This window comes from Trichoplusia ni, chromosome 25 (assembly GCF_003590095.1).
Source record: "Trichoplusia ni isolate ovarian cell line Hi5 chromosome 25, tn1, whole genome shotgun sequence".
Lineage (NCBI taxonomy): Eukaryota > Metazoa > Arthropoda > Insecta > Lepidoptera > Noctuidae > Trichoplusia > Trichoplusia ni.
The window spans coordinates 2,147,120-2,159,887 of record NC_039502.1 but is presented as its reverse complement, the minus strand read 5'-3'; the positions used below and the strand labels follow the sequence as shown (position 1 = coordinate 2,159,887).

General features: G+C 35.4%; 1 non-coding gene across 1 annotated transcript; it reads left to right on the top strand.

Moving 5' to 3' along the window:
• The first annotated feature begins 11,648 nt into the window (after nt 1-11,648).
• Nucleotides 11,649-11,721, top strand: Trnar-ucg. The gene has a single exon. It is a non-coding gene; the product is annotated as a tRNA-Arg (tRNA).
• The last annotated feature ends 1,047 nt before the right edge of the window (nt 11,722-12,768 follow it).

Here is a 12,768-nt window from a genome sequence, read left to right as displayed (position 1 = left end):
CAACTACTAAGTAAGACCACAAAACTAAAGTAGGGAAAAATAAAAGCAGAGCATTCCCAATTTTATTTTGAGTATAAACCTCGCGTTTAAAACTATGCTCTCCCTCAAAGGTTTCCACTAATTAGCCTTCAACATAGCCCAATTTCGCTCACCCGCGTTTTTGCTCTTAAAATATTTGCAGGCGTTTTAGTTCTTTCAGAACTTATTTGTAAAAAGCCCTCGGAGGGTAAGTTGGGTTATTTTCATGTTTGTACGTCAGTTGGGGTGTGTAATGTGTAATTAGGTTAATTAGCGGGCGTCATACACAGTTTAGTTAGGGCTGGAAATCGTGTCTAAGGGCCGCGGCTAGATGCGAGGGTGAAGCAGGTCAGAGGGGCGAGGGGGGGGGGCTGATAATTATGGAGTTCTTTTATTAAAATGTAGTATCTGGCTGGATTACAGGTTTATAAATAAATGCTTGTTAAGTTATTTTATATCTATTGTAGTATAGTAGAGCAAAGTGACTCTATTTTAATTTTGTTAATATTTATTTTGCTTTAATTAATTATTCTTTCCCTACATATACCAATGTATATTAATATAAATTGGTTTATACACCTATATTGGTAATATTGGCATTATTAATTCGCTGTATCTAATAAACAGTGAATGTGGTTGCGTCCATTATCAGTAGTTCCATTTCTGACTTATTTAATCTGGCCTGCGGCGATGCCGACTTGCATTTGCGGAACCCTAATTAAATTTAAATACATCATAGAGCTAATGACGTCACTAATGTATATATCTTAATAGTGTAGTGTTTCATGATAGTTGCCACTAAAAGATATAACATCTCTCAAAGTATAGCAGAAACATATAATTAAATACACATTCCTATTCCGTTTATTGTCAGGGTCATAATTTAAGCTTCTTCAGTGTTATAATATAACACAAGTTAGTGTTGAAAATATGTTATGCCCATTGGGCACTAGTAAATAATTGCTGAATAAAATATTATGCTACTAAAATTTATCATCTGATTGCGCGGTCCCAAAATACAATTCCTAGAATCTCAAATATTTAAATAATCAAACCTGGTTTGTCAATTTGCTTGAATAATATAAACGTTCAACTCGTATAACTCGCATTATCAATCAAAACTATGATCAGACAATCGTACATAGCTACAACACGTCAAACAATACTGTAGCCAGACGGCTTTTTGCCCAGGTCACAGACCCCAGGAACTTCTCAGAAATCTAGATTTATTTTAATGCCCTACCTTTTTGTGAGAATTCGGAATATGTGCAGTGTTTTAGAAAGTCCCGATTGTTTAGTGGAACCCGTCCTCGTGTCAAACGAAGAGATATGTGTCTGTATTTAAACTTTTAAACGCATGTCATTGGCTGGCTATTTTGTTCTCTTTTTTTTGCTAGTGTTTAAATGAAAGGAGTATGTTGAAATGAGGTTGGTATGTAACATGAATTAATACAGTTTATGTCAGGTTAGTTGACCTTTTTTAACTTTCTACTTTTGGTTGATACAGCAAAATATGTATTTAAAATGTAACTACAGTATTTTAAGACTTCGCAAGTGTTTAAGAGTAGTACTTTGTCAATTATCTTTGAAAGCAAACCTGAAAAACTGAACTAAGATCACTTGTTACTTTGTGAGTAAGTAACAATGTAAATAGTTTGATTGCATCGAGCTAAATAGTCTACGTGTAGCCTAAACCTAGTGTTAAACTAACACTAAGTTCCAGCAAGCATTGTGGGTACTACTTGTAATACTGATTTGACCAGGGACAGGACGTGGTCACGAATACTAATTAAATGTAGCAACATTGTTTTTTGATGACCGGTCGAAACGAATCCCGGTATTTCTCTTAATTTCCTTTTATTAGCTTACCTTGCACTAAGTTTGTGTGTCGTGTGCCAGGAATTACAAATACTGAATCAGAAAATGACGAACTGCACTTAGAAACTGGTGTCTTTTAAAATGAAATGAGTTAATTTATTCTGCTTGTAGGATATAATCATCATTTTTAAATGTTTTTTGAGAACGCTGGCGTTGACATTTCTTGTCTGACTACACTAGTAAGAAATATCGAAACCAACTTACTTAAAGTCCATACAATTTTAAAATGAGAGTAAAGTGCTTAACTATACAAACAACTTTTTTATATGTAGCAAGAAGTATTTATGCCTGTTAGTCAGCCTAGACTTGTGAGAGTTAGATGATGTTCAGTCAGGTATGAGCCCTAACTTATCGACTCTGAATATCGAAGATAAACTTAGATTTGATATTCAACTCCATCCACAGGTAAGACATAAAGGCAAGAAGTTAAGGCAAGTATTACGGTCAGGTGTAATAGTTGGCATTTATGTGAAGTTCCATGTATTTTAGAGTAAATAGTTGCTTGATCGACATGCTTTGGTTTCTTGCATAATACGTAAAAAAACATAGGTAAATATATTATATAAAGTCAATATTTATTATATACAACACTACAGGCAACTTTTTGGTAATTAATTATTTGAATTGTAATATGTATGCGATACAAGAAATAAAATAGGACCAGAAATACTGGTGGCAAAAAAACATGACCTCAATCATTCAAATTTCGAAGTTTAGAACTCCGACTTGTCAAGCTGGAACAACATTAAAAAGCAAACAAAAGTATTTTATGTATAAAATATGAAACAAAAACCGAACGGCCCCTTAACCACAAATTTGAGGCAACCGTTTGAATTTGGAAGGCCGCAGTTCTATCGCCGGCGGCCATGAATCGTTCCAACAAATAGGTAAAAGTTTAGCGCTCCATCCTCGAACACATTATAAACTCTTGTTACCGATACAAGTGCAACTACTCCGCTGTCCCCATTAGTCACGTAGCAGCTAACACGATTTTTCATAGAACACTACTTTATACCTGGACAAGAACGGATATAAATTAATTAAGAGCCAACATGGACGTCGAACTGTGTGTACGTGGAAGTGCGAGGTGTGGACTTGTGGTGCATGGATGTGGCATGACCACAGCATAACTCTAATACTTGAGGTCTTTGCAGGGCTGGTAGATAGATTATGTCTTACATTATGTGCTTGCGTTGAAATTACTGGCTTTGAATTTATGGGCCGACCTACTTTTGACTAGTTCCTCATATAAAGTCGGATTTGTTATAATATTTCTGTCTAGTTAGTTTTTAATTTGGAAAACTTCAAAACTATAAGGTCTGGATGTATCTGTATGTTATCTAAACAAACATAAATACCGCATCCAATCCTTCTTGTTCTTTGTGCGCAATCAACTAACAAAGTGAAGTAATTTGATTGGTTCGCAGTGGACGCTGCAAGAACAAGAATTTATTTATACAAATCATTGCATTTGTTTAATTTGCACCGTGGCCGGGATCCCGGACCCCGGGCCCCGGGACCGCGGTCACACAATCACATTAGTAATTAACTACTTGTATGTGCATTTGTCACACTGTTTTTGTGCCAGCAACGTGTTGGCGAATTAAAAACGCCTGATTAAGACGTGTGAGGTTTATTTGCGAAGATGCTTCGTACAGAAATTCAACTTCATTTGGTAAATTGTAGAGCGCACGGGTGTGTTTCTAGGTTAGATTTTGTAGCGAGTTTTATTTGCCTGTAGAATAAAGCTGTCTGGAAACTGATATAGTTTATGTAGGTCTTGGCACAAATTAGTTTATCTTTGATATAATATATGGATTTGATTTCACATTTATTGTAGCACATTACCGGGATTTTATGTAATGCTTCTTCACATAATATAATATATGTACGTTATACTACGTACGCAGTTAAGCATCGTTTTTAGATTTATGACGTAATATTAAGAACAGGCTAGTATGCTGTAATGTGTAAGGTGTAATTGATTAGAGATTTCGAGATTATTATAATCTCTGCGACTTTAAAATGCTAATTTATTTATTTTATTCTACTTTCTTGTTTGAGCTAGGTCCAGACTTTGAATGTGTCTATAACGAAGTTGTTTTTTCAATTTTCTCGACCAGCCGTACATGGGTTGCTAAAAGAAATAAAATTATGTCAGTTCTCTTTTAAAAAGTAAAATTTATGAGCACCACATCGGGGAATCACAATTTATTAACGAACATAATAACAAAGAAGTAATTAATTACTATTCATGAATAATTAATAAGTCTTTACCACTTAAATTTCTTTACGAAACGAAATAAACAACGCTTAGTTATTACCATAGCGTAGAACGCAAAAACTGATCATTTTTTTCCCAATATCCGAGCGCATTTCCTTTCACGAACATGTGAAGATAAAAACCTACATAAATAGCCGTTTGTCCGTGATCAATATATCAAAGCAAAGGTTATCGCTTGGCGGGACGTCATCATTAAATCATAGCACTGCTCGCTGGTGGCTGGTGGACCCCAACACCGGCAGCTCGCATCAGGCCTGCCTCGCCAGCTAATCCCCGTCACCCCACGCCCGCGCGGAACCCCTCTCAAAACACAATCATATGAATATTATTTATTTTTTGTACGGCATGTAATCGGGGTTTTAGATTGGTTTTGAAGCAGTGAAAACGTGAAACTGAACTCTGTATTAAAATGGTTCTGAAGGCTGTTTCCGACTCATTTCATTGTTTGACTGACGAGGACAGGTATGTTATGCGGAGTATTCACGATTTTGTTTATTTTAAATGACTCGAAGTACTCATTAAAATACTTGTTGCCTTTCTATGTAAAAGGAATCTGATGGAGGTTTTGAAAGTAGGTAGTTATTTGAGTCCCTAACACGGAATTAATAGTGGCGACGAAAAAATATATTTGCTCATGTATTTCCAATAATCAACCGCAGGCTCCGGCATTAGAAGAAATCGGCCCTTATTTGCAATAAAAAGCATTTATCATTAAAATATTTATTACAACTAGTAGTGAGGAGTTGGGCTTGCTTCACAAAAACAGGTGTGACGTGTTTATGAAGCAGATTAGTAGTTTGTTGTTACGTGTTTAGTTTGATCGCTTCACTTAAAAACAATGACTATTTTTTCCTCGTCGGGGTGATCGTGCATGTGAGAGTTATGTCTGAATGCATTGTGTTGCTGTAGTTATGGCGCTTTTTATAACAAATTCTCAATAACTGTTAGCTGCTGTTAGCATCAAATTACATGAGGATTGAAAACGCACGGTTTTTATTGACAGTGAGTAATAGCTGGTACATTTACATTTAGTTTTATGTTTTGCGAATGATTATTTTATTTCCGTATGTTCGTCCATGACCGTCGTATGGGCCGTCACTATTACGCACAGCTGAAATAGTTTTATTTGCAGCGGTGCGCTCGCGCGGAAGTAATCTTCGCCAATGTTCGGTAATGTTCGTGTAAAAAATGTTCCTTCTTTATTAGGGCGGCGGCTCGCGGTCGAGTGCGATAGTTCGCAACTACTGCCCCAACGGGACACAGATTATACAGTTAGATATGCAGAAGAGACAGGATTAAACACAATTTCAAATTGCAGCGATAAGTAAAAATCCGTTTTAGTATTCAGACAGTCTACATATTTGACTGCTGGTACTGCAAATTAGGTCGATGGTCTTACTAAATAGATATTGTAACGAAATGCCAAACGATGCTCATCATAAGTCTTGAGTGTGTGCTTTCATGGGTCAAAAGTGACTGGAAAGCCTCTCGAATTAAGAACACACTGTTTACGTAGAAATCCCCTAGAATCGCCTCGACCACTTATCCGTCACATCTGCCTATTTAGCAAACTTAGTGTTTGTCGTCCGAAACAAGCCGGGAGCAAATGAGTCGCGGGCCATTAGCTTCAAATTGTCCGTGCCAGACAACTGCCTGTCTATTTATGTAGCTAGCTGACCAGCCTCCCTGCTCACCCGCGTACTATTGGCCTTTAGTTATGATGGACCGCCTCGCCGTGTTTACAGGAAGAGAAACTAGAACGTTGGCCCAAAAGTTGGGTTATCCTGTTTGTTTTTTGTATAAAAGTTGGGACAAATATTGGTTGCAGTGATGACAATGGCTTTTTTTGGACGCTGTTATTTTTGAATAAAATTGCAAAGGCAATTAGTAATTAATTCGACTTTACTTTAACATAGTAGTAGTTATTTTTAGTCTAGTTACAAAACACTATCTTAAAAAAAACATCATGTAAATCACAGGCTCGGCGTTTATAAAATCATAAAATTTGATTTTCTAAAACTGTAATTAGTAATGAGAGTGAATTTTGTGCTATAGTTGGTAGATTTCAATCTTGTAAATTTCCACACAAACACGACAATTTGAAATTTTCAATTTAAACAAGAACATTTTATTGCCGGCCGTTAACAATAAATAAAATATTCGCTAGCACTTGAATGGGGACAGTCTATATGTTGTGGACATCGCATGAATTAATAAACGAGTGCAATTATAATAACTACGGCGGAAGCCGGCACTCGCGTATTTATTAAGAAGCCTATAAATCATGGCCGCCCAGGGCTGGATGGAGCGAGCCACAAACAAATGCCGACGAATATTAAGAACAACGTTCAATAATGGCAGCGCATCATACTACTGTTGAATTAGTGGACTAGCCTTGAGTTTGAAATAAATTTATATTTTTTTAAATGAATTGGAGACTACTACTACTAATTTATGTAATTATCGTTTGAAATACATTATTTCTTAATCATTTGTATTTGGCCACGTAAAAAAAAGAAATTATGTTCCAAATCGAAATATTACTACCTACTGCGTCACTTATGGATATGGACAAAGGTATTATTATGATCGTGATGACGGAAAGACAAAGAAAATTCTTCCTTAACTTTACTTATCCGATGACGTCATGACTAAAAACAGTATACAATTTGAAATAAAAAAACGATCCACAAGCAACGGTGCTGCTTAAAGAACTTAATAAATACACTAGTAATCTTCAGAATAATCATTACCTCACGGGATATGTGACCATAACTTAATGTTCAGGCCCCGATTGCTAATAGTTATTGAGCCTTCATTTTAGTAAAATAAACAAAATTGATGTATCAATATAAGATTTGCCAGCCCTGCCGATACCGCGGGCCGGCGGGACGCACCCCCATTAAGGAGGTATTCCGCAGAAATTACTGGCAATACATCATTGAGATGTTTTTAATAAGCGCCAGTGTTGCCAGCCTCTTGACAGACTACCTTGTTCAATGGATTGTTTTCAGTCTTCTGGATGAAGTATTACTGTAATGTATTGCGGTGCTGGCTCGTTTGTTATTGTTCATAACATATCATGTATTCTTTTATTTCTTGAAATGTGTTACTCATATAAATTATTCTTAATTTTGTCTTATTAAAACAAAGAAAATATATTTTTTGCCTATGGCTTGCGTAAATACAATAATATTGTATCTGTACTGGTAGCTACCAGATACGTCTCTTGAGCCAAAGCTTATTAGGCCTAGAACATAACATCACCTGAACTATTTTTGTCTATGTTGACATGCATTTCCATTCTTCGTGGGCGCAGGCCTCCCGCAAGGACAAACATCCTTCATCCTCATTAACATTTGTCCGGCGCACAATTGTGTCCATCTATCTGGCGCGCATCAATACACACGATCAATGCGACGTCACATAAAGCCTCCGTACATCGTCCGTCCGACGAACGACCAGCATTCGCAAAAAGCGCCGCTTTAATTGCGGACGCTTCTTTGTCCCATTGTAGTCCGCTCTCACTTAAATATACCAATACAACCTTATACTTACATAGACATTACACGTTTTCAACCTTACCCTCCAGATAATAAAGTCCTGGTTTTTACATCGGACTTCCCGAATAGGGTTGTCTCGCATTAAAATTACAATGAAACATGGTTGGAAGAGCCGATAGTCGAGCGGCAGCGAAGTGGTCGATTATGTAAATATAGTGAATTCGTAACGCATCGCCCCTGATTTATATCGAGCGATTCGTTTTCTAAAAAGCTTCGTATAATTTTAATTGACCGTTATTGGTTTCTTCCGTTATTTGGAAATCAATTGAGACGTTATAAGAATGTTCGATAAAAATATTCTTGAATTAGCCGAGTGATTTAAATGGCTTTGGCTCGGAATTAGACAGTGGGGTCTATTATTTAAGTATTGAAGATTTGTAGCGTTTCCAGAGTAATTTAATAGGATTTATGTGTGTACACCTATATTTTTTATGGCTTATTTCCTTTCGGAGAGTATGGAAAGTGGTACTTTAATGGTCGTATAACGTAATAATGGGTTTACAATTGTAATGATTGTTAATTGAAACTTTCTAATCGATTAGTTGTCATTTGTGATGTTTGGCAAAAATACGGGAGCTGCTTCTTTAACTTACGTGCTTTTTTTAAAAAGCTTTCGGCAAAATATTTTATATAAACTCCCTCTACCACAATACCTTGAACCTATAAGCAATCAACGCACTTCATTATCCCATTAACCTTTTCTAAAATCCATACGCCAAATGAATACCATTCTCGGGAGCATTTATCCAAACATACTTCAGGAGTACATTAATCACGGTACAATCATCATAATTATCGCTGCAACACAAACACTCGCTGATACGATGATTAGCGACAAAACGACCAAAGCCGGGCGTCCTTATAGTTTCTGCGAAGTCATTGATAAGTGATGAATGTGGCCGCTGCGCAGGCGCTGGTTTTTTGACCTCCACCAGTCAAGGAGACCGTGAGAATGTTATTTTTTCATGTAATATGTCAGCGCTTATAAGTTTACCATTATTGTTTTTTGCCATTATATGTGTATTAAGGTGACTTATTGAAGTTTTATGTTGCGTAGCTAAATGGTAATGACTGAAATAATATTGTCGTTTCTGATTGTTAAAGCTCGACAACTGTCAGTTTGAATTTGTTTTATTAGTTATTAGTTTTTTCCAGTAATTGGATTATGTTGAACAAATATTACAAAGATGTGTATTTTAGTTGTATAAAATGTACGAGTTGTTTGCATGTATGTATTTATATGTATGTACTTTTGCCGCCCAGAAAAGTTCATCCCCTTCTGCATGTAAGCTGCTGGCCATTTAGATGGATCCATTTGGTCGTTTCTATTAATCCAGAAATCTTTGTATGCAATCTAGCAAATCAAGTTTTCCATAATATAACAAAAGAAAAAAATACTTGTCCAAATAGGTAGCCACCTCATTTCAATCATATTTATTTATTTATTCGATTGGGATCTCCAACAAAGAATACACCTTACAAGCTAGAAATAAAAAAATCACAAAACCACAATGACATAGTGTTTCTTCAGTTATAGGAGACCACGTCATGCGTATTTAGATTAACAATTAACAATGCAAAAGGAAAAAAAAAACAATAATATAAAACATTAGAACACTGAAATTATGTAGTATGAACTCAAATTCTGTAGAAAAAAAAATGGAAATTAGAAATTATCATATTATTTAACAAAAGTCACAGACTCCTAAACTAAAACAAAATTTTCTCGTCCATCGCCTGCGCATCCGTTGATTAACTAGCATTAATTATAACAACGATTATCATTGCTGCCCCCCCTCGCCTCGCGTCCAGTCTCCAGGCACTCTGGCACATCCAGGTGTCCTGTAATTGCGCCTACCATCGCCCGACTCAAAGCAAACTCCGTAATTAGCGCCAAATTTATTACATCCGTTCTCACTAAATCCCTTTTATAAATTCGGCTTCGAAATGTTAATTATGTACTAATTATGTAATTCTCATATAATTTTGTCACGTCGGAGGAATTTCAAGGGCTGTTTTAAGTGGTTTTCGTGTTGAAATGCAATTGTTTTGGATTGTTAATTTCGCATTTTTTGTTTTTGTAAGAAGTTATTAATTAACCCTGTATTTGTGGTAGCATTTACTTGTACTAATTGCTGCCATTGTCACATTAGATCCATATTGAAAACCAAGGAATTTCGGTAATCTATAGTAATTTGTAGCTTTATAAGCCTGAACAAATACAATATCTGTAACTGGTATCCTTGTACAATAATCCGTGGGTGTGTTCCGGCAATCAATCAGCGATGGTTAAGACAAGGCGATCGGATCGCCATTACTACCCAGGCCGCCGGGTAGCAACCCGGGCAAGACGCTCGTCACATAATACAAGATGTTAGCAATCATTTAGATCGTAATGCCTACATACTAATACCTTTATCCAATACCTACTTATAAAAGCTTCCCTACTCCTGAATACTATTTTTGGCTTGAATTGCTCAACATACATTTGCTTTTGACTTGTTAAAAAGTGAAATCATTCTACATTCGACGCATTCAATCAGAACTCATGGTTGTAGTGTATCACTTGTCCAACCTAATAAAATAAGAATAATAAATTTTATTGCTAGACTGCTACTTTAATTCTCAGCACACCTTATGTTTTAGTCCGGAACTTTAACAGATTTCGAAAACTAGGATTTATTCATATATTATATTGATTTCTAACTCTTACTTTTCTAGCGACACTTCAATGTATCCTAAATATTTCCTTATATACGCTACTTATAAACTTCCTTAATATCCTTAATATCCCAATACAGTATCACTGCCCGCTGTCCACCGGTACATATCACTAGGTGCGCCAATTCCCACGGTGCGCGTACATTAAGGTGCCGTACTCCATAACTCTCGCATCGCACAATCCACCATGAAATTGGTGCGTTTTACACTTGAGCGTAGCCTTCGGGGACAACTCACTGTTAATATGTACGATTGATTTGGAACATCAAAATGCAGCTGCTTTGGCCCTTGAGCCATGATTTTGGAAGTCATTTTTCTGTTTCAAAGATTGATAATCCTGGTGTAATTTTTTTATTTTGAGGTAATATATTATATTATAATATACTTACAGTAAAAAGACGCTCGTAGTTTTTACGGAACCAAAGAAACTATATATAACTATATTTTAGCTGGACTTCAGGGTTTTTTTAGTTGCCTTTTTGTTTTGGTAAGAGCTTTTTGCGTAATACTTACCATTTATTGTGCATTATTGTTTTAAACTGGTTTTTATTATGTCATTTAATGAAATGAAGCTGTTTTCCTAGACCTTCTGTAAGTGGCATTTTATTTTTTAAATTATTATAATGCAACATTTGTCGATAAACTAGTTAAATTCGTTTTAAATAATGGTACTAAAAACTCGTGAATTGGTTTATTAATTTAGACCGTATAGTGATATACCTATCTTTTTTGTTGGTTTTTTAAAACAAAGGTAATAAATAGGTATGCCGTCAGATCGTATGCTACTAAAATTAAATAGAATAATTTATACCTTCAATAATATATCTCTATGTTTGTTTATTTTTTAACATGATAAATTGCAAACACTCAATGCCATCTAGCATTTTTTGTTTGGTGTAGAAATATATTGTTACATTTTAAAGCTGAGATCAACTATTTAAACATCCAATTATATTAACTACTATTTTTTTTTAGACATTTTGACTGATTTATTTTTATTTTTTTGGTATGCACGGTAAATGGCTAGCTTGATATTTTTTGCAATTTATTTATAGTTAAAAATATAAATTTTTAAGCGATCTTCGAGTTTCTGCATTAATATTAGAAACATGCTATTTATCCTTATGACGTAACAGCCGAAGGCTTTGCGGTACTACGTGACCTATTTCGCCAATGTTTGTACCGACCGTGTGGCCTAATGGATAAGGCGTCGGACTTCGGATCCGAAGATTGCAGGTTCGAGTCCTGTCACGGTCGAATTATTTTAGTGCGTTTTGGTTGTTTTGGAATATAACTGTTTTAGTTTTTGTACATAGTTCTAATATTTTAATTTTTCTTTGTATAATTGCCAAGTCCAACAAAATGTTGCTAGAATTTTCTTTATTTATTTTGTACATAGGTTTTGGCTATTACTAAGAAGTTAATAAATTATTATACTTTCTGTTTGACCTACAAACGAATCCTTGACTAAGGTCAAGAGTCTGCTATTAAATATATTGGTCTAGAACGCCGTCGATTTTATCTCGCAAAAACAATTTCTAGATATTTCTAAATATCTGTTTTAGATATTCTCAGAATTTCATTGTAGTGGCAATCAATTTAGCTTTCGTCGGAGGCATCCCAGAGATTTCTAAATTAGACCTTTTGTTTCATAGGACGACCGCGGCGGGTTTTTATGCAAATTATTCGCACTCGGCTGATTGGACGCTCGCGCGTCGTTCTTAACATCGCGCCTGATTTAGCATAGAAATTAAAAAGAAACGTTGTGGTTAGATATTTATTAATTTCTCAAGGAAATGAAGGGAAATTGTGGCGTGTTGATGAATTAGGTCGGGGAATAGCCGAGAGTTTATATTGAATTTGTTTTAATTGTTGTTTAATTAAATTATATTTCACTGAGTCTTCGGGGTAATTTGGTTTTGACATTGAAAGAATATTTGCATTCGTTTGTACATGTAATTAATATAACACATATTTGTTAAATGAAGAATTACTACGTCATTTTGTAAATGACATAGCATTAATAAAGTTCTCATACATTTATGAAATGTTACTAAGTTATATGATTATGTTGTTTAAAATTTAAATACAGCGTTTATCTAGCTTATTCCTAGTGCGTGCTGCCAGACGCTAAGGTCTTCGACACAGCTAGGGTTGCCAGACCCAAAACTAAAAAACGCAAACTTCAATCTTAATTTACTTCGGCATTGTCCTAAAACGTTGGCTGTATAAAAAATAAACTATTGTTTGTGTCCATACATATTTAGCGAGTGATTAATGGGACCCAATGAATTATTGATAACT